Consider the following 20942-nt stretch of genomic DNA (forward strand, 5'->3'; position numbering starts at 1 on the left):
CCCGGCCAGCAGTGCAGTGAGGCATGATGGGAGTTTGGCAAACAAAACAGCAGAACCAGCATGAAACTTTGAAATACCTACAAACTGTTATGTGGTGGACATGCAGGATTACCTGTTCTCCTGGATCTCGGCTGTGATACCGCAGGTTAAATCATTTAAGGGGGCGGTCCTTAATGTGGCCCTTGACACATGAGCTGTCACACAAAAAAACAAATGAATCATTCTCAAGTGAACTACAAAGTTTTAATTCCCTTTCACAGCTGTTCCATGTTAACCCTTTGACAGACACACATCTCTGCTTCATGTTCACTAACTGTCCTGGTCTTTTCTTTCTTTAACATACTTCAAATACTCCTCTACAGCCGGTTTCACATCTGCACTATTAATGCAGTAATAGATAGATAAGATAATTTCTGTGTAGTTCAACAGAATCTCAATCTGAACTAAAGAGTGGAGAAGAACATAGTGGAGAACAGGAAGCATAATGCAGCAGGTTCATTAGAGCACGGAGATCGTATGGCGTGCAGACAGTCTATGGTCGTGCAGGGAATAAACGACCCTCCCCCTGCGTTCTCACAAGAGCTCACTCGGACTTGCAGCGGGATAATTACTAGGGGTCTGGCAGGAGAATCTCTGGGTGAAATCCGAGCGAAAAATGTGTGTTCACACATGCAGCTCCTCCGAGAGTTTTTCAGGAGTTTTCTGTGTGTGTGAAAGCCCTACGCCGCTCCAGTAGATTTTATTATTTAGGAAGGTTCACAAAGAGAAAGCAACCAATGACCATCTCGTCATTATCAGCATCTTTCATTTCTGACAGATGAACTGAGGATGTCAAACAGCAGAATGTTCATTTTATCTGGACAGAGCCCTTCATCTTCTACGATTCTACGATTCGTCTCCTGTGGAGCAGAAACAAAGTGAGGAGGCAGAGAGGCGACCTGACGCCCGCCCGCCTGCCCGCCTGCCCGCCTGCACACTCACTCCCGTTGAGCCGCCGCAGGTCGATGCACGCCAAGCTGATGACAAATTAAAAAGAGCCGGAGCTCCTTAATGATGTCTCCCAGAGAAGAGCCGCACTCACCGGCCTCCTGCAGAGCTCAGTGTGTGTGTGTGTGTGTGTGTGTGTGTGTGTGTGTGTGTGTGTGTGTGTGTGTGTGTGTGTGTGTGTGTGTGTGTGTGTGTGTGTGTGTGTGTGTGTGTGTGTGTGTGTGTGTGTGTTACACTAAATATCAGTTTCTCTCAGTTTATGTCTCTCGTCTTTGTTCTCCTGGGAGCAGCTGATGATGTAACAAAGGTCGTAATCAGTCAGAAAGTATTAAAACGTCACTTTAAACGAGGAGAGAAAAGTCGCTAATGTGCCTGAGTCACTTGGCACATGATTTTCCTTCCCTAATGATGTTTTTACGTTTAGCAGCAATTCATTAACTTAACAGCCGACTGTACTTTTCTGTCTTATTCAGAGGGATCAAGCATTTCATTCACAGCACACGAGAGGGTCCAGCGCTGCAGATCCTCTGATGTAAATCTCTCTGGAGCTTTGTCTCTTCTCTCTGAACACCTCGCTCTCTCTCAGTCTCTGTGACCTGCTGTCCTGAAGCACTGACCCTGAGCTGTCCTGTTCGTGTCCCCCTGATGCCCCGTAGGGACCGATGGTGCAACTGTCATGTTCACCGGTTCAAAAATAAAAGCACAGACATCCATCTTTGTACGTCCACACAGGAAATGATGCAAACTCTGCAGAAACACGATGCTGCTAAACCTCTTTGTCTGAGCGTTTTCTGTCTGTTTCAGTCACATAGCTCTCATAAAAAAGTTAAGTAATGAAGTTAAAAGACTTAGAATTTCTCTTTATTTGAAACTTAAACTGTGCATGATGATATTTTGAGTTGTGGGGTAGAGATAGGGATGGATTATTTATTTCATCTTCCCTGATTTAAGAGGCTGCAGGTTTGAGATGTTTAAACCCAAGTTAACTCCCCATTACAGCACTGATGGCACGAGTGTGTGTGTGTGTGTGTGTGTGTGTGTGTGTGTGTGTGTGTGTGTGTGTGTGTGTGTGTGTGTGTGTGTGTGTGTGTGTGTGTGTGTGTGTGTGTGTGTGTCAGGTGTGGAGATCAGAAACTGCAGGTGTGCTGCTCCTCCACTAAACTGACAGGAACACAAACTCATCCTGACACACACACACTTTGTCACAAACAACAGAATAACAACCAACTACACACACACACACACACACAAACACACACACACACATCATGACAAACTTCAGCAGGGTGGAACTGCTCCTCTGACCCTGAACCTGCAGCTCACATTCATCCTCAGCCTGCTGCACAGCTGGGAGACGCCCAAGTGTGTGTGTGTGTGTGTGTGTGTGTGTGTGTGTGTGTGTGTGTGTGTGTGTGTGTGTGTGTGTGTGTGTACATGCACTCACAGCAGTTACCAAGCTGCATAAACCACGACAACAGCAGCAAATCTTTGAGCTGTTTTCAGCCTGAAAAATTGTGTTCGATTTTTTCATATACAGTAAAAGAGAGACTTATTAGTGCGTGAGTGTGTGTGTGTGTGTGTGTGTGTGTGTGTGTGTGTGTGTGTGTGTGTGTGTGTGTGTGTGTGTGTGTGTGTGTGTGTGTGTGTGTGTGTGTGTGTGTGTGTGTGTGTGTGTGTGTGTGTGTGATCTGAGACTGTTTACATCCCTTTGTGTGTTCTGGTCGCAGTGAGAGACAGCAGCGCCACTCGTCTCACACGCAATGATTCTGTTAGCATTATTCTGTCATTCTTAAGCTGCATTAAAGCCTTGAAATAAATCTGATCATGCGCCTGTGAAATGACTTCACAATTATTTGTGTTTATTTGCGTTGGTTAAACACACTCTGCAAATATTCCCCCTTTCAGAGTCGTCCATAAACCGAACGCGGCCATGTGTCTGGGTTCTTAAAATGAGGCACACAAAGCTCGGTTCATTTCATCGCTTCTTGTGTTCGTCAGACGTTTTCTGAAATCAGTCTCATCATGGTGATAGAGAATACTGAATGAAGTAGTTTAACTTTGATGTAATCATTATAAACGAGACATAAAGAAACATATATACATAAATCAAATTCCTATAAGATGTATGGATTCTCAGGTCTGTCAACAAGTCGATTCACACACACATAGCTCTGTCTTAAACTTCTGTCTGTGGGATTTTGGGAATTGTCGACGCTCCGTCCTGGTGTAACTCGGTCAGTGTGGGATCGTTATGTTGGTGCGCTCAGGTTTGTGCATGATGAATGATTCACTCTTACAGACAGAGTAAGTCAGTGCCACATTTATAGAATCGTATTTGGTGTCGCTCGCCCTCGCTGTGCTTGATAAATGTTCCTGTGGTGTGAAAAGTCATGACTCATCTTATGGTGTTATTTGCGATATTGCATTGAAAAAAACCAACTGCCCTGCTGTTGGTCTGAACACAGCATGAATAAAAAAACATGATGATGTCATAGTGATGTCATAAAGAGTTTTCAAAGTGGACTCTGTTTTCCCAAGCTCTTTTTGACGCTGGTCACGTGACTGAAAGCTATGAATAATTTGAACAGTTTCAGGGATTTTTAACTTAACAAAACCACCATGTTTTCCTTGAACAGACTTCAACATACAAACCTGTCTGTACACACGGACAGCTGATTCTTAAAGAGTCAAAGTGGTTACGTGTGGCGTACCAAAAATAAATCATTACTGGCTCATAATCACTAAAAAAGAGAAAATAGATGTTTGTTTCTCCGCAGCAGCCTGACTGTTGTTCACTCTGCGTCTCTCTCGTTGTGCAGATAAGCTTTTAAATCAGCTACTTTTAAAGCTCCTCGTCCTGCACATTAGCTCATTGTGCCCCGGAAAATTACCCACAATCCCCTGGGAGACCACAATCACCTTGTGCTGTTACTTTCTGTGATGTAAAGCTCAAACACTGCCAGTGATAAGCGAGCCGTGTCGCGTGGCGCTCCTCTTTCAGCCTCTGTTTCAGGCTGCAGATGCGGAGAATCAGCAGAAAGTACTGATGGATTTTTTTTTTTTATTGTTGCATGGAAGAACAGAACTGTACCCGGACTGATGTGCAGCCTGAACGTCTGCAGAGCCTCTGCTGCATCTAACAAACCTCAGCTCATCCCTCACTGCTGGTTAGTATCGATTCTTCTCAGACTATTACCTGAAAAGTTGGAGTCATTCTTTGAGGTTTTTGTCCGCATGAGCCTTTAGAGGACCATAATGGACGCTGTTTTCCTTCAACTAAACACCTGGGCAATTTTCTGAATGTCCTCGCAATCTGTAGGACATATAGTGAATTAAATAATGACCTTACTATCTGATCAGACATTAAGGAAACATGCTATGTTGCAGTGCTGGCTTCTCTGACAACAATGCAGCAGTCAGTATGTCCTCCTTCTAACTTTAGATTCTGGTCCTGAATGCTCTGGATTTGTCTGGACCAGAGAAGGTAGGCGAAGCGAAGATGTGAAAGCGCTCATTGTGTTTATACTGTTATCATAAGGGAGAGGGATTATGATAAGAAACCCGTGTACGTCACCAAGCCCCCCATTTGGTCCCGCCCCCAGAAACGCCTGAACCTTATTGTAATGAAAGATTTACTGTCCAACATATAAAGTGTGTTTAGCAACAGGTTTCTGATGGAGCTGTTAACAGACTTTAAACACACCTGGATGTAAAAATTAAAGATCAGCTGACTCAGGGCCTTTATCGTCACTCACTGTCGTGGCTTTTCTTGTCTTTCTCCTCTGACACTGAGGTCTTGCAGATTGTCTGCAGCCAGCAGCGGTTCATTTTTCAGTGTGAGTCAGAGCGCCGGCTCATTAAACGCTGCAGCGGTCCACTCCAGTCGATCAGGGTCAGCTTTGGATTTTTCTTTTTTCCTACCTGATCAGCGCTGTGATGTGGACGACTTTCCACATATCGAGCCGCATATGCTTTATTTCACAGTCCTCGTTCTGCAGCCTCTTCATCTTCATCTCCGTGACATACCTGAAGAAGAGCGCTCAGGAGGCAGAATCGATAACAGATCAGCGCTTCAGGAGGATTCAGACGTTTCAGGGAAAAGGTCAGGTCGGCCATATTTAGTGATGAGACCCGAGGCAGCGCTGCAGCGAAGCACACAAACACACACACACACACACAAACTCATACTCGGGTACAGTAGACAGACGTGCAGTGTGATGTATGTGTGTATCAGGGTGCTGATGCGGTTTCTGTACAAATGGATATGACTTCATGAGAGGAGACGATGAAAAGTAATCCGTCAGCGAGCCAAACGCCTTCAGCCGAGAGCCGGTAGTTTGTTAACTCTGCTGCTGCTGGGAGCTTAAGAATATATGGATTTAATTTAAACATTAATACATGTGGCTCAGTGCTAAGAGGATGTTCATCCATTTCATATTCAGCAGCCCCATCGCCAAAAAGCTCTCAAACAGCCTTTCATGCATCAGCAGTAACGCCAGATAGGAGACATTTTAAAGGCCAGAGAAATCCTTCAATTGATAGTTCTACATGTCTTGTTGTGGCAGCCGCCATGTCAGAGCCACTAGGTTTATTGTTGCCGTGGAAACACCAAAGACCGCTACATAGGGAAGCGTGAGCTGCTACTAAAAACTGCCGTGATAAAAACCTCATGTAAGTTATACTCAGATACAATAGCTCGTCTGTAAACATATTCTCTTCCTCAGGTCAGTTTCACCCGGTCGTCATGACTATGGTCAACTCTGAGGTCGTTTTCATCTGGGGTGGTGGGGTGATCACTCCCGTGCTTCCCGGCCAGCCTCGACGTCGTCTTTTGTTATCGTTTTGATTAAGAGCCCTCTAGTGGCTGAATTTACATACCGTGTGTTGCAAACTTTCTAAACATGCATGTTTGTACAGACTTTCATCTGTCCTCGTTCAAGGGAGGACAAAGATGGCTGATTGTTAATATTCTATCATTTCAGAATCAGCTGTTGATGTCGATCCAATAGGAGCAGGTTCATTACAAAAACATAATGAATTTTTTTGATAAATAAGAGCATTACAGCTTCCACCTTTAAAGAAGACATTTAAAACACTTACAGAATAAAAACATTCACTCTCCACACAGAGAGCAGGATACAGTTTAGAGGGAAGCCAGGTCTGACTGCATGAGACGTTAACGTCACTCGGAGCGACACTCGTCACAGTGCTGATCTGGCGAGCGGGGGTGTGATCACTGTGACTCAATGAGAACACACATGAAGACAGCTGTGATGGAGGGAAGTGTCAGACCTCAACAGGATTAGGGGAGAGACTTCAGTACAGGCTAAACTTAAGAGGTCGTATCATATCTGACCTGTGTTTGAAAGAAGCAGATAGAAAGAAGCGGTCGAACAGAAGCAGGGTGACCAGGTCACACAGGAAGCTGAAACAGGTCAAATTTAATACGTAATGTGACCATCCAAACTAAAACATCACACCTGAGCATTAAGGCCTGCAGTGTGCACCGTACAGATTCACAGTCCTGCAGGTTCAGCTCTGCACAGCCGTCATTCAAAAACATTTGCATGAATAATTCAACGCTTTCTTATCACAGACACAACTCCCCATAAACTGAGACATCTTCCCGCTGAAAGATAAATCAACGTCCACATGAAATTTGATCTCCTTTGTCTGAGCTCTGGAGCTGACCTTTTAAAACATCAACCCAGCAGAGACTGAATCGAATGTCATTTCATGTTATCACAGGAGCGAGCGGCGTCAGAGCAGCAAACGGGCTGAAGGTTTGATCGACGTCTCTGAAGGAGGCTGACTCTGCTCGCTCCGTGAGATCCAATCAGAGCTGACACAGCAGCTCGATCCTGTATTTAAAAAAAAGTGTTTATTATTTTTATTTTTCTGACAAGAACATGAGAAAGTTTAAGAGATCTTTGGATTCATTTCAACAAAGAATAAAAAAATACTGTCGAGGACAAACTCAGCCTTCGCAGCAGGAGGAGGGAAATCTATGGTTTGTGAAATCAAAATGATGAAGAACTTTCCACTAAAGAATTGAGAGTCGTGATTCTTGCTGTCAGAAATCAGTAACCATGACCAGGACTTAATAACCAATTCTCACTTTTTTTATTCAACCTTATATCGACACAAGTTCTTGTCGACATTTCGTAAGACTCAAAAAGTCCCGGCTTTGGATACGCAGGCCTTACAGCTGATCTCACAGCCTCTCTAGTCCTCCGCAGAATAATAAAAGACGAAGCAGCAGCAGTGATGTAATGAGAGTTTGTGCCTCTAAGCAGCACTTTGATTTTCTTCTTGTCTTGTTTATCTTGTTTATTGTTCAGCAACTCTGCTTTGCAATGAAATAATGAGAAAGATGAAGGAACTTCTGAAGGCGGAGCGCTTTCTGCTTGACTCCTGTCCACCCCGTCCCTCCAGAGAAGCCTGAATTAAGGTTTTTAAATCCTTATTTATGACCTCTAATTCTTACTGCTGTGATTCCTTGTTGACTTGCTGACTCGTTGTTTTCCATACGGCCGTCTCCACTCGGAGCCATTAACCGTAAATGGAGGTGATTTTTTTTCATCACAGCAGGGCAGGATATCAATACGACCTCCTCAATTATCGGCGTGATGCAGCGTGCGTCTCAGACAGTGACGGAGGAGCTTTGACGCCCTTAAAGCCTCCATCCTCTGAGCTCTCTCCACCTGTTCTCTGCTCAGGAGGAGGAGAGGAGGAAAAATGATGAAGGCCCTATAATCGTTATCTTCCTTCGCCGTTACAGTCCGCAGGTAATAGCGTCCCCAGACAGAAGCTCTTTAAGAGCCGCGGCTGATTGTGGCGTCTAATAGAGTCTGGATAGATGTGGTCGGGTTTAAAGGCGGGCACGTTCGAGTCAGAGTCCTTCCATGATGGAGAATTTAATAACTAAAGGACTCAGCCTATAAGCTCTACGGGAATGTCCCCATTCCACCCAGGTATGGTGATCATTTCCTGCAGAGTTTCTGCAGGTGAGTGCAGAGACACGAGAAGTTGAATTCAGGTTTTGCTCAGCAGGAAATCTCAGCTGTGTCATGTGATCATCAGGCCGTTCTCATTTAACGTTCAAACCGTTCAAGCCCCGTCCTCCTAGGTTAGACAGAATCTCTTGTCTGCCGGGCTCCTTGTGAATGTTTCTCATAACTGACACGTTCTGATTTTGTCTAAATTTGTCTGAAAGAAGGTATTAATAAAGATTCATTGATTGACTGATTGAACTTCAGCTTTTTGTCTATTTCTAGATTAACCAAATCTAAATTTACATCTAATTTATGATAATGTCAGAAATAGGTACCACCAACTCTCAGCAGACTGTAACAGACTGTGCGAGGCTGTTTTGCGCCAGTGCTCGTTTTGCAATTAGCTTCGTTTGCAGAGAAAGAGGCTAACAGTGCTCCAGATGTTTGCACAATGACTCATTTAGCTGGAGCGCAGCGATACAGTTTGCTGTGCGGCGCAGTTTGCTAAACATTAACCCTTTGTGTGTCTTTTTCTCACAGGTTTTTCTCACAGGTTTTTCCTTTGTGTGTCTTTTTCTCACAGGTTTTTCTCACAGGTTTTTCCTTTGTGTGTCTTTTTCTCACAGGTTTTTCTTGCATGTGCAAAAGCCACTTTATCAATTTGCTATCAGGCTAAAAGAACTGCAAAATAACCCCGAAGTAAATGCTCCTGACTGAAGGTTTTGATCCCTGTCATCACTCCTGATTGGCTCAGAGAAGATCTGAAGATACTCAGTCTTTTTGAAAAGGAACTATCCACTAGGGAGTTCCCTGAGCACTACACACCATGGGCACTTCTTCTCTGTCCATCATCACCGTGGTGCTTAGAGAGTACCTGCTCTGAAGCAGAAGCTAAAATAGTTCATAGTTCCTGTGGTGCGGATCCATAAAAAAGGGGGATGGTTGTATCAGGTCGTAGAACTATTAAAAAGCTCCTGCAGTGCGAAAATGCAGATGATTCCCACCTCATGGCGCTGGAAACACTTTGAATGGAAACGTTTTTTCTGTCTTTTCTATTTCCTCTTACTTTTCATCACCCCCTCAGCTCAGCTTCTTATTGAGCTGGGACGATACCCAAACGTGACGTTAGAACACTGACGACCGCTGAATGACTCGACAGCAAGACATCCTGCAGAATGTTTCCTCTTCCTCTTCCTCACAGAAACAAACAGCTTTTCTAATCGTACTCTTCTACTGCAGCTTGGATCTAACTAAAGCCACAAAAGGCCAATAACACATTAGGATCCATTACAGCTGATCTACTTCAATCACAGCGCTGCACTTTAATAAACAGGCTGCGTTCACAAACACAATCCTTCATAATCAACCAATCAGGGCCTGCTGGAAGCTCATCTCAGCACGCTGCTCGCCCCGATTATTTCAAATCAACATTCAAATCACACGCACAGCTCAGCAGTGAGCCTGGAACACACACACACACACACACACACACGCAGGAATATTTTCTTAAATCCAAGCACAAAAACACACACATACACCCATAGACACACACACACACACACACACACAGGCATCCAGCAGCTGAATAAAGCTTTATTGATTCTCTCGTCCTACGCAGGAACATCACTTCCGAGCCGCGTACTATTATCAAACAGAAGAAGAAATGAAAGATTGAACGCAGGGAGCGCCGAGCCTGACCGAACGCCCACCATGACGCACTCCGACACGCGCTGAGGGGAAGAGGGGGTGGAGGAGGATGAGGGGGAGGGGGAGGGGGGGGGGCTAAGGATGCAGGAGAGATTCAGCATTGAGATTCATGAAGCAGGAGAGAAAAAGAAGGAAGAGAGGAAGGAGACTGACTGAGCAGAGCTAATAGAGGGTGAGAGAGGAGGTAGGTGAGGCTGCTTTTTAAACTGTTGGGGGGGGGGGGTAGAAGGAGCATCTGAAGCCTTCTTGGTTATGGATTAACTTTAATTAAAGATGAAGGTTTGTTTCAAACTCAAGGTCAGTTTTCTTTTTATGTCCATCCCAATAATTATTCGAGCCTGTTAGCTCCTGACAGGTACGTCCGCGGCCTGAATAACGAGCGTACATTTGCGACGCTCTGTTGTTGGTTTTTCATGTGATGGCTCACGTTGTAAGGAAAATAACTGACATAAGCACACAGTCCACACTGAAGCTGAAGCTCTGCTGCAGCCTGAAGCATCAAGATGCCCAAACTGAAAAATGTTGACAACACTAAACACAGACTCCTGATATCCCACAATGCTTTGTGACGAACAACATTCCTGCTGTTTTCAAGGCAAAATAAAGAAACTGAAAGAGGTAAAAAGAAGAGGCTTTAGAGACACTGGAACAGCAGCAAACATAAAAGCATCAAAGAAAGAGTTTCAGTGTGTGTAAAGAAACCTCTGCGACAATGACACAAAGAATACAACTTCAGAGATGAGTCTTAACATTGTGAACTGATGGGCGTTTGCATCGTTCGAATACCATTTTGCAATTTTTGTGCATCTGCAACATAATCTCATACAGACTCAGCAGGAGGACGAAAAGAGGAAAGTAAAGCAGTAGGAGCCCAGAGCGAGAGAGGTGAAGCGACAGACAGAGGAGGAGAGGAGCTGAGGTACTCACAGAATGAAGATGACGACACCAGGAGCCGATTTCAAACGATTCCCCGGGACGATGGAAGCCAGTTTAATCTCGGCAGGAGCCCAAACAGACACGCACAGGCGCAGAATATACCATCCACAAGGAGGAATGATGAGGGGAAAAAAACTCCAAGGAGGAGAAGCTTTGGGGAAAGTCTGCGCTCTCTCCTCTCCAGAGTCGATCTCTTGCTGTCTCTGGATTTGATGTTTTTTTTGTCTTTGAGTCTCTTTCTCAACTTTGACGATGAAAATGTCGAGGCTACGAGTCAAAAGAAAATCTGGAGGCCGGACTGAGGAGGAGATGAAATCGTGGGAAAGAGAAGGTGGTAAATCTGTGTTCAAGCCTCGACGCAGGGAGAGAATTATGCAGTCGCTAAATATGAATGTGAAGAATTAACTCTTGACACAGAACATAGGGCCTTTCACTGCCTGCCTTGCCCCCCTTTTTCTCGCCTGCTCCCGCCTCCACGGGCCTCTCGAGATGAAGAAAGGAATGAACACGACTGGGCCAGGAACAAACTCAATCACAGGCGGACGGCTGGAGATAATGGTGTGTATCGCTGGCACCTGCTCTGCCTTCCTCTTTCTCTTCCTGTCTGCTTTTTACACCTGACTGCAGAGATTAAGGCATATAATCAAATCCTCTTAATTGGCCCTGATGGTGGCGTCCGGCCAACACTTTCTCTCTCTTTCTCTCTCTCCTGCACAGTGCGAGGAATAACAATGGAATCCTCAGCGACTGGGTGCCTGTCAGTCAAGACTCAGGGCTCCTACAGTTACCTGCTGACTCACAACTAGTAATCTCTGCAGCGTGCGGCCGCCCTGAGCTCGCCATTTCCTCCCTGCAGCACCGCCCTCTTCTCCTCCCGTCTATCGATCACGCTGAATGACTGACAGGTTTTTTTTAAGCCCCGCCCTCCTTGTCCTATGCCGCCTTTTTTTACCCCTTTTCTCCCTCTTTGTGTGTGAATCTAATCTCTGCTGCTCTTCCTGTGTCTAATCCCCGTCTAGATCTGCTGCTGCTAATTGGTTTCAGGTGTCTCTGGCGGCGGTGAGAGAGTGGCGAGGGGAAGGGAGGTGGTGGCGGAGGAGTTGTCGAGGGAAGATTTCACGCCACCGTCGCCATTAATTAAAAAGATGATTACTCAGAATACAAAGATTAAAGAGGAAAATAGGAAGCGCTGCAGCTGATAATAACCTGGTGGCACTTTAGAAGTCCTCGCTCAGCTCATCTAGTGTGTCTCTGTGTGTTTGTCTTTGTGTGTGTGTCAGTACACACAGAAACTCTCAGCTTGTTAAAAATGGCCGCATGTGGGGGAAAAGTTTGCTGGAGGTTTCTGCAGGTCGTATCAGCTACATGACAGGACGAGCAGCACGTCACCTCCTCGCGGAACACATCCTCTCAGGTAATGATTTTCTCAGATTACATCCAGCGGGGTCAGAGGTCACGTTTAGTCCAGCTCTTCCAGGACTTCCTCAAAGTAATCCTTTTCTTCTCTGCGGTGTCCTCGGTGCTGCAGGTCGAGGGCCGCTCGGACTCCGGGCTGATGAGGCGCCTCAGAGCAGGATGTGTCGATTAGCCGAGGATGACGGGCGGCTTCAGGGATGGACAGTCAGCGTGGGTCACACCTGTTGCATCCTGGGATTTGATGTGTGTTGACTCCCCACAAAAGATCGAAAGAGATCTGCAATGACAAAGAGGAAAGATTTAGAGTTGTTTTTATTTTGATTAACAAGAACTACCTGACGCTCTCATCTCTTTCCACCTTGACGTTTATAACTCCCTGTGCACCGGGATCAGACAGTCGCCCCTGTCACGACTGCAGCCAGGCTTCTGACTGGCTCAGGTAAAAGGGATCATATCAGCCCAGTTCTGGCTTCTCTTCACATTACAGGATTGATTTGTTTTTAAAGCCCTAAATGGCTTTGCACCCTCTCATATAACCAACCTCCTCAACCCTTGCACAACGACCACGCCCCTTCAATCTTAACACATGTGCGTCCTGACTGTTCAGGAATAAGTTCCCACCAAGGAAAAATGGCAGTGACTCATTAGCAGTTAAAAAAAAGTAAAGCAGCAGCCAGTATGTCCTCCTTCTAACTTTAGATTCTGGTCTTGAATACTCTGGATTTGTTTGGACCAGAGAAGGTAGGCGGTTTTAAGTAGACCCCAACACAGCTGTTTTGGACGCCCCTCGGTTTGCCAGATATGAGACCACATGAGAGCTGGCTAAACACTGAAGCTTCAGTGTCCACCACATGGCAACCTGCGTGAGCATCGACTCTAGAGAGGAGGGGACGGGGGGAGACAGCGCTCTACAATGTTTAGAATTTGGACTGCAGTACCCATTTTAAACACTAGGTGTCAGAGTTACATATTGCTCCTTTAAGTTGATATCTTTTTATAGAATGAGTCTAGAGCAGATGGATGTTTTCTATCACCGGCTCTCTCTATCTTCTCTCTCATTAATTCAAAAAAGCTCTCTAATGTTGTTTTTGACATTTGGAAATTCAAGTTTCCACTTTTTTTTTTTATTATTCATCTTCATCCGTCAGAAGTCATTGTGGGTAAAAGAGCAGCCAAACATTTCTGATATTTGTTTGTTCACAAGAAAAAAAACATAATCAATCATAAAAGGACGAAAACACAGAGACGTGATTCACATTATGCAGTTTAACAGCCAAGATAAAGACAACAAAGAGGATTAAAGAAGCACAAAAACAATCCCAACACAACAGAAATCAAATGAAGCTGACAGACTAGCGCAGACATGACCGCAGTCAATAAAACGCTAAAAGACGAGAGGAAAAATACAGAAAGAAAGAAACAAACCTCGACAAAAACAAAAAGGAAAATGAAGGCGGGGGTGGGGGGGGGGTGGGGGGGAGTGGGAGGGAGACAACATGTTCAAGATGTAGAACCAAAAAATAACTGAAGAAGAGAAGAGGGAGAGCGAGAGAGAGAGAGAGAGAGAGAGAGAGAGAGAGAGAGAGAGAGAGGAAAGAATCAGACAGTTTGTTTAAAGGCCCTGACACACCAAGGAGATCGTCGGCTGTCAGTCCTAGTTGGACCGTCGGTGAGCGGTCTTCTCCCTAGTATTTGCGGTGTATCTGGCTCTGTCACTACCCATCGGCCCCCGTCGGCCTTTTTCCGGCTGATTCGATGTGTTAAATCGGCGTCGGTGAGAGGAATCTCTGTGATTGGCTGTTTTGAGGTTTCATTTATGTCATGAAACAGAGACAAACTCTACTTCATAAATCTGAGTTTCAAATCAAGCTCCAAGAAGTCAAATCTGACATTTGGACATTCAGGTATTTGATGTTTGACGGAACATCTCTTCAATCCTCGCCATCTTAAAAGAGGCGGAGTCAGTCTGTGCTGCCATAAATATATCCTTTCAATGACAGATATTAAAGTTTTAACTCAGCAGGTAAAGGTTTGTCATAGTCATCCCTTACCCACAATTTCCACATACTCCGTTTATCAACATGACGTCAAAACAGGCACCTAATGAAAAACAAATCATCCTCAGAGAGACAAAAGATCATGTTTGCGTGTTTTTATATTTATTGCCGCGTGATCTTGTAGTTCTCTCGTGATCTTGTAGTTCTCCAGTGATCTTGTAGTTCTCCCGTGAGCTTGTAGTTCTCCCATGGTCTTATAGTTCTCCCGTGATCTTGTAGTTCTTTGATCTTGTAGTTCTCCTGAGATCTTGTAGTTCTCCTTTGAGCTTGTAGTTCTCTCGTGATCTTGTAGTTCTCAAGTGATCTTGTAGTTCTCCTGAGATCTTGTAGTTCTCCTGAGATCTTGTAGTTCTCCTGAGATCTTGTAGTTCTTTGATCTTGTAGTTCTCCTGTGAGCTTGTAGTTCTCCCATGGTCTTATAGTTCTCACGTGATCTTGTAGTTCTTTGATCTTGTAGTTCTCCTGAGATCTTGTAGTTCTCCTTTGAGCTTGTAGTTCTCTCGTGATCTTGTAGTTCTCAAGTGATCTTGTAGTTCTCCTATGAGCTTGTAGTTCTCCCGTGATCTTGTAGTTCTCCCGTGATCTTGTAGTTCTCCTGTGATCTTGTAGTTCTTTGATCTTGTCGTTCTCCTGAGATCTTGTAGTTCTCCTGAGATCTTGTAGTTCTTTGATCTTGTAGTTCTCCTGTGATCTTGTAGTTCTCCTGAGATCTTGTAGTTCTTTGATCTTGTAGTTCATGGTTGCGCTCACACTCCAGTGGGGCAGGGTGCTCACTGCTTTTTGTGACATCACAAAGTCAAGGATCTCCTTAAATGGTCACAGGGGGAATTATATCTTTGTGTGTTCACAGTGACCTTTAACCTTAATATACAAAATCCTTTCGCCAGGTCATTTATTCCCTCAAGGAGGTCACGAGGTATCTCTTTCACCATAAAGTTAGAGACGCACAGACAACCAGGAAATACACAGTGCGTCCTTAATCTCTGCTGCTCGGTCTTACTTAATGAATATATTGATGAATAAATCATGGGATACAAACGAGGAGGCATGAATAATAATCACCGTCTCATTTCAACAAATGTTCTGTAAAAAAAAGTCTAACGTATTTTTGTGATTACCATAATTTCACATCAAACTTTCCTTGAATATAACCTGCGCTGGAATTATCATTAAGAACCAAACAGTGAGGGTGACAAGTCGTGAAACTGAAAGGAGCTGGATTCTGTGTGCAGCTTCAAACCGATGGTTACGTCTCTCTCTCTCTCTCACTCACTCTCTCTCTCTCACACTGACTCACACAGGCTGACAGAGAAATCTGCTGTTTTTACTGCTGCAGAGCAACTTGTTGCATAATATCACCTGTAGCGAGCGCCGAGCAGTGTGACGGATACAGAAAAAAAACTGGAGGTATCAAACTGAGAGCGGCTGAACCTTTTCTTACTCATTACACCGGCATCGTCTGTTTGTTTCCTGGAACCCAGGATTTCCTGATTCAACAAACTGTTGTTATGATACCCCGAATCTTTAAGTGTCTTGAGTTAGGCACCCTTTGGTCACTTTTTGAAGATGACCTTTGACCTGTTTCATTAAGAACCATCTAGTGTGTACTTCAAGGGTACATTTAGCATAGTTTAGGTCATGTATTAAGGTAACCTTGAGGTCTCTTTCAAGGTCGTCTTATTTGTAGGAACTTAAGCCTCTACTTTTTCTGTTACAAGTTACCTTAAAATGAATGTCAATGTACCCTTAGCATCAGTGTAATGACAACGGCCGCTGTATGATGGACACAGCTACGTTACTTTTTACTGCATGTTTTATATTTTAGATCTTTAATTACTCAATCAGACAAAGAGAATGTGGATATAAGACACGATCCGTAGGAGGCAAAAAGACAAGGAATATCATACATTTGGAGAAGCTCGGAGTGGCCGCACAAAAAAGGTTGAGCGTTTGCTGCGCTTTTTTTCAGGGCGGCCGTCTGCTGCTGCAAACGCTCACTGAAAACATTTTAATAACAAACCCTCGCGCTCAGAAAAAAACTCTAGGTGGACACAGGGCTTTAGACTTAAGGAGCAGTCGTTCTGATCTGCTAACATTAAATTGGACGGGATCACATTTGAGTTAGTTGTGTTTCATTCAGATGATAAAGAGTATCTTGTGCGCGTGGATGAGATCCAGACGGGCGTTACAGAACGTTGGCGCAGTCACGGGATAGCGTGCTAATATTCTACAGGGATAATGAGACGAAGGGCTCTTTATTTAAAGTGTCCAGACTATGAGGATAACGCGCCTAACATGCCGATGGTGATGCATCAGGAAGGTTGACACATCATCGTCTCACACTTCAGACCAACATGACAGGAGAGGTAGACCATGTACGTGGACTATACATTATACTAATAATGTTAATACAAGCAGCGTAAAGTCAGACCAGTGACAATGGATGCTTCTGTTCTCAGTCGCTTTCATCCATTTGTTGTGTGAGTGTTCAGATCTCCGAGGAGGTTCAGAGCGGCTGCTGCTGCATTATGTTTATGTGATGTAACACACACGCTGCCAAACAAAACAAGCAGCTCTCTGCAGTGTTTCAGTCCAAGGTCAACCGCCAACTACGTTCGGGTTCTTCAGCGCTTTTTCACCATCCGGCTTACTTAACGCTATCAGAACTCAGCGAGGGGCTGCAGCAGCGAGGGGGCGATTCTGCAGCGGGGGAGGGGGGAGGGGGGGTCTCAATGGTCAAGTAGGACTCCTGTTTGGTTCCACATGAGGAGAGCTGCAGACAGCAGGCAGACTTTAACAGTGAGCACATTAGAGCAGACTGCACCATATGTCAGAGTGACTTTCTAACTAAGAGTCCTCTGCAGCTTCACTTCACTGAGACACTCCAGAGACTCTCTTTCAGTTTCCTCCCCGACTGAATCAGCTGGTTTTCCCAGAAAAATGTCAAATATCACCGAACAGAAAAAAACCCCTCTGGCTTCCATTTCTGCAGTACTTTAACTTTTAGCTTTAGCCATGCGCTAACAACATCTCACTCCTCCGATGAGGACCTTGTGCATTATTTGCCGTGTTTAACTTCACACACAGGCGCTCACATTAAACACAAACAACCAGCGGGAATGAAAAGTTTTATCAGCAGTTAAGACTAATCCTGTGCTGCAGTGTTTAGAGAAGGACTCTCATGTACAGAAGCTTCAGTCCTTGTCACAGGTTTGATTACCGATCTTGTCGTTACTCAGTGCACGTCATCCCACTACGACCACCCGACGTCTCTGACACCCAGCCACCACCAACAGACTGCGTTGTCCCACAACCACCGCCGTCCTCATTCATACACGGCCTGCTCCGACTTCCACCTCAGAGGAGAGGAAGTGTGGCCAACAGGAATGAGAGGAATACAAAGGAGAAATCCTTCCTGCATATTATATGCTCTTTTGTAAATCGTCTCCAGATAACACTTGTTAAGAGTTGGCGAACAAAACAACATTGATTTATTGATCACAATCTTTCTCTAGATGTCCTACCCAAGTTAAGGCAAAAGTCCAAAATAATCTAAAAGAATAAAATCTTTCAATGGTTAAGCAAAAGAGCGGTACTTCTACAAGATCCTTCTGCAGGGCAGAAATAAAGGCAAAGTGCAGAACAACACAAGCATCTGATTACACATATGCACAGGGTACAAAGAGAAAGATGGGTGAAACAGAACTTTGTGTTTTTATTTTGTGGCAGTAGCTCAGTCTGTAGGGGCTTGGGTTGGGAATCAGAGGGTCGCAGGTTTAAGTCCCACTGTAGACCAAAGTCTGGAAGTCGTACTAGTGGCTGGAGAGGGGCCAAGTCACTTCCTGAGGACTGACTAGGTGCTCTAGAGCAAGGCACCAAACTCCCAACCGCTCAGCACGCTCCCTGTGTAGCAACCTCCCTGTTTGTGCACGTGTGTATTTCAGGACTATGTATGTAAGGAGCTTGTCTCTCATTAACAGAGTGTAAACCAGAATTTCACTCTGACATAAAGAAGGAGGTCAAAATGACTGAGATGTAAAACATCTTGTTGTTTGTTTCACCTTGCCTTTAACTTCAGGGATGGTAGTTTTGAAAATACATGAAGAGTTTATTCATCTTGCTGCTTTGTGGAACCCTCTCTTTTCCAAAAAAGATACATGTCCACATAATGCTGCATTTTCTTTCTGCCATTTTGTCCCTGAAGGTTGCTGCAGACTCAGAAGTGTTGCTGGTCTGTGACCTTGTTTCTCGTGTCAGACACACCTCCACAGTCGTGTTTCATGTTAATAAACTAACAGAGAAGGACTAAACATGTCCTGAAATTAATGATCGTGCAGTTGTATGGATAGGAATCGATACGACATGAGTTGCCTGGGCGTGTCGAGGTATCGACTCTGCAGTGTTAACCCACCCGGTCCAATACAAAGACTGATTCACAGAGAAGCTGAGGTTAACCAGGCTAAGGTGAGTTATGGGCACAGGTGAGGACAAACGGGGCCGAGCACGGCGGCTTTAAATCCTCTGCTGCTGACCCGTGTGCTCGCTGAATGCACGAGTGAATATCTAATGCAGCTGTGCTCACACTCTGCAGAGCCACTCGAGCCCGAGCAGTTTAAAGAGCCGTTAAGATCCACTCTACTCGGAGAAAGTCTCAGGTTTGCAGGGTGACTAACTCCGAGGGCAGAAACACTTTGGTCTAAATGCTGCTTCAGTAAAAACACTCGTCCGCAGCAGCGTGCTGACGCGTCATTAGAGCCACACAAATGGAGGGTGGATTTTTTATTTCCAAACATCGTCTTGAAATGTCACAGCTGTATACGCAGGCTGAGTGGAAAAGCTCGGCGCTCTGAATGTTACTGTACTTTAAGCTCAGACGTGTGGGCGTGTTGTGACTGTTCCTGCATACATTAAATGAAAGTGAACCGTGCAGACTGTACGGTGTAATACATGCAGAGCCTGCAGGTAAGACATATCAGAGACTCATAGTTTTTACTTTGTTGTCTGAGCTACATAAAGTTTTTCTTTCAGTGTAGTGCTCTGTGAAAAGGACGCCAAAATATCTCCTTTAAATTGTGAAAAAAGGTGAAACCATTGCGAGTGCAAAACGTACCAAACAGAGAGAGAGCGAGAGAGACAGAGAGAGAGAGAGAGAGAGAGATAGAGAGAGAGAGAGAGAGAGAGAGAGAGTTGGGCAGTAACCACACAGAGGGATTCAACAAATCAGCAAAAACACAAAAAACAGGAAAAAGAAAGAAGGAAAGGTTTCTAAAGGCCCTGACACAGCAAGGAGAAGGCAAAGAACTAGTGGCGACGAAGGCCACCTGTGGTGTCGCCTCACGTTTTGGCCAAATGTATGAATAGCTGTCCATGGATTGGTAGGTGTGTTTGCATTATTGCCATCACTGTAAGGTTTAATAGAATTTTATTAGAATGTTTACGTTAAATATAAAATTAATAAAAAATGGACTAAACCCATGTTATATGTTTTAGTTGAGTACTTAAATTACCTCAAATATTTCCAACAGTTCAATCATAGCCAGAGAAATTCTTAATTTTAGAGTTAACAGGGTGTGTCTTACGAGGTTGCCGCCATGACAGACACGACATGTTTATCGTTGCCGTGGAAACACCAGATGCTACGTCCGCTGCATAAGGAAGCGTGTTGCTGTATGAGCCGCTGTGATAAAAACATTGTGCAAATTATACTCTGATACATTAGCTCATCTGTAAACATATTCTCTTCCTCAGGTCGAGTGAGTTCATCTCTGTTTGTGTTTATATTTCATTTATTCACTCGAGACTCAAAGAGGTGTTCTACATCCAACACGGTCGGGTGTTTTTACAGCTCTGAAGTGCAGCAGGCAGCAGTAGTCAAGCACAGAGACATCCTGATCGTTCTGGGATCATCTCTGTAAAGATTGTCCTCTCATCGTGTCCTAAACGTCTCTGTGGTGTCACTTCGTCCTCCTCCGTTATTCTCTGATCATCTGAGACAGGAAGCGGCTGTGACTAAAAAGCTTCTGTGTGAGATTTAATGTGCTGAACTAAACGGCTTCCCCTGTGAGGCCCATTTGTTTCAGTTAGTGAACCACACTCACTCTCAGTCGGAGCACAGATTTACATTTCAAAGTGTGGGGGACACAAACATGCAGCTTGTGTCTTTGTGTCCGGTTGGAACCTGTCGATGTCGACGATTAATAGCAGCAAAGCTCATGAACGCACAGCAACAAGCTAACGTCCTCCTCCAAGGCTTTCTGTTCTCTCTGGTTTAAAGTGGAATATTCTTATCCACTAAAGATGAAACATTAAAGACATGAAGGTCGTCTTTGACTCAAACTGAAACTTACTATGGAAGTTGTATAAATGTAAATATGATGGCCATATTGACCACAAAGTGTCTGAAAACAATCTTTTTTTTTTCCACATCAGTCACCGTGTTTGACTCAAGACGACACCCATAACATCACGCTCCGTTCACATTCAAATGGTTAAAGACCGCCCACGTACGCTTTAATTACCACACTAAAAGGTGCTGCCTGACATCTCTACCTGTCTCCACCTGACATTAACCGTGACGGCTCATTCTCGACGCCCGTCAGCAGCACATATCCTGCGTGTGAATGGCTTTTCAAATGCCGCTGATGGAGTTTCTAAGTGATGTCATCTGCCGTGTTGGACATGATGGATGCTCGTGCCTTATAGGAGGCGAAGCGGAGGACAGGCCAAGGGGTGAGGGGTGATCTATGGCTGCTGGCATCATGGCGCTTAATAAACTGAGGGTGCACAGAGACATAAGAGGAGCAGCTGATTTCATCTGACGCCATATTTACAGCACCATCCCTCA

At 44.7% G+C, this 20942-nt stretch overlaps 1 protein-coding gene across 3 annotated transcripts in view; it reads right to left on the bottom strand.

Annotated features, from left to right (window-relative positions):
* The window catches only part of LOC109988989 (glutamate receptor ionotropic, kainate 5-like), a 176628-nt gene that overhangs the window by 148042 nt on the left and 7644 nt on the right, over positions 1-20942 (bottom strand). For all 3 annotated transcript variants that reach the window (XM_065948216.1, XM_065948217.1, XM_065948215.1), the window contains exon 2: positions 10617-12318. The gene's annotated coding sequence lies outside the window, so the exon portion shown is untranslated. The remainder of the gene's footprint in view (positions 1-10616; positions 12319-20942) is intronic.

This window comes from Labrus bergylta, chromosome 19, assembly GCF_963930695.1.
Source record: "Labrus bergylta chromosome 19, fLabBer1.1, whole genome shotgun sequence".
Lineage (NCBI taxonomy): Eukaryota > Metazoa > Chordata > Actinopteri > Labriformes > Labridae > Labrus > Labrus bergylta.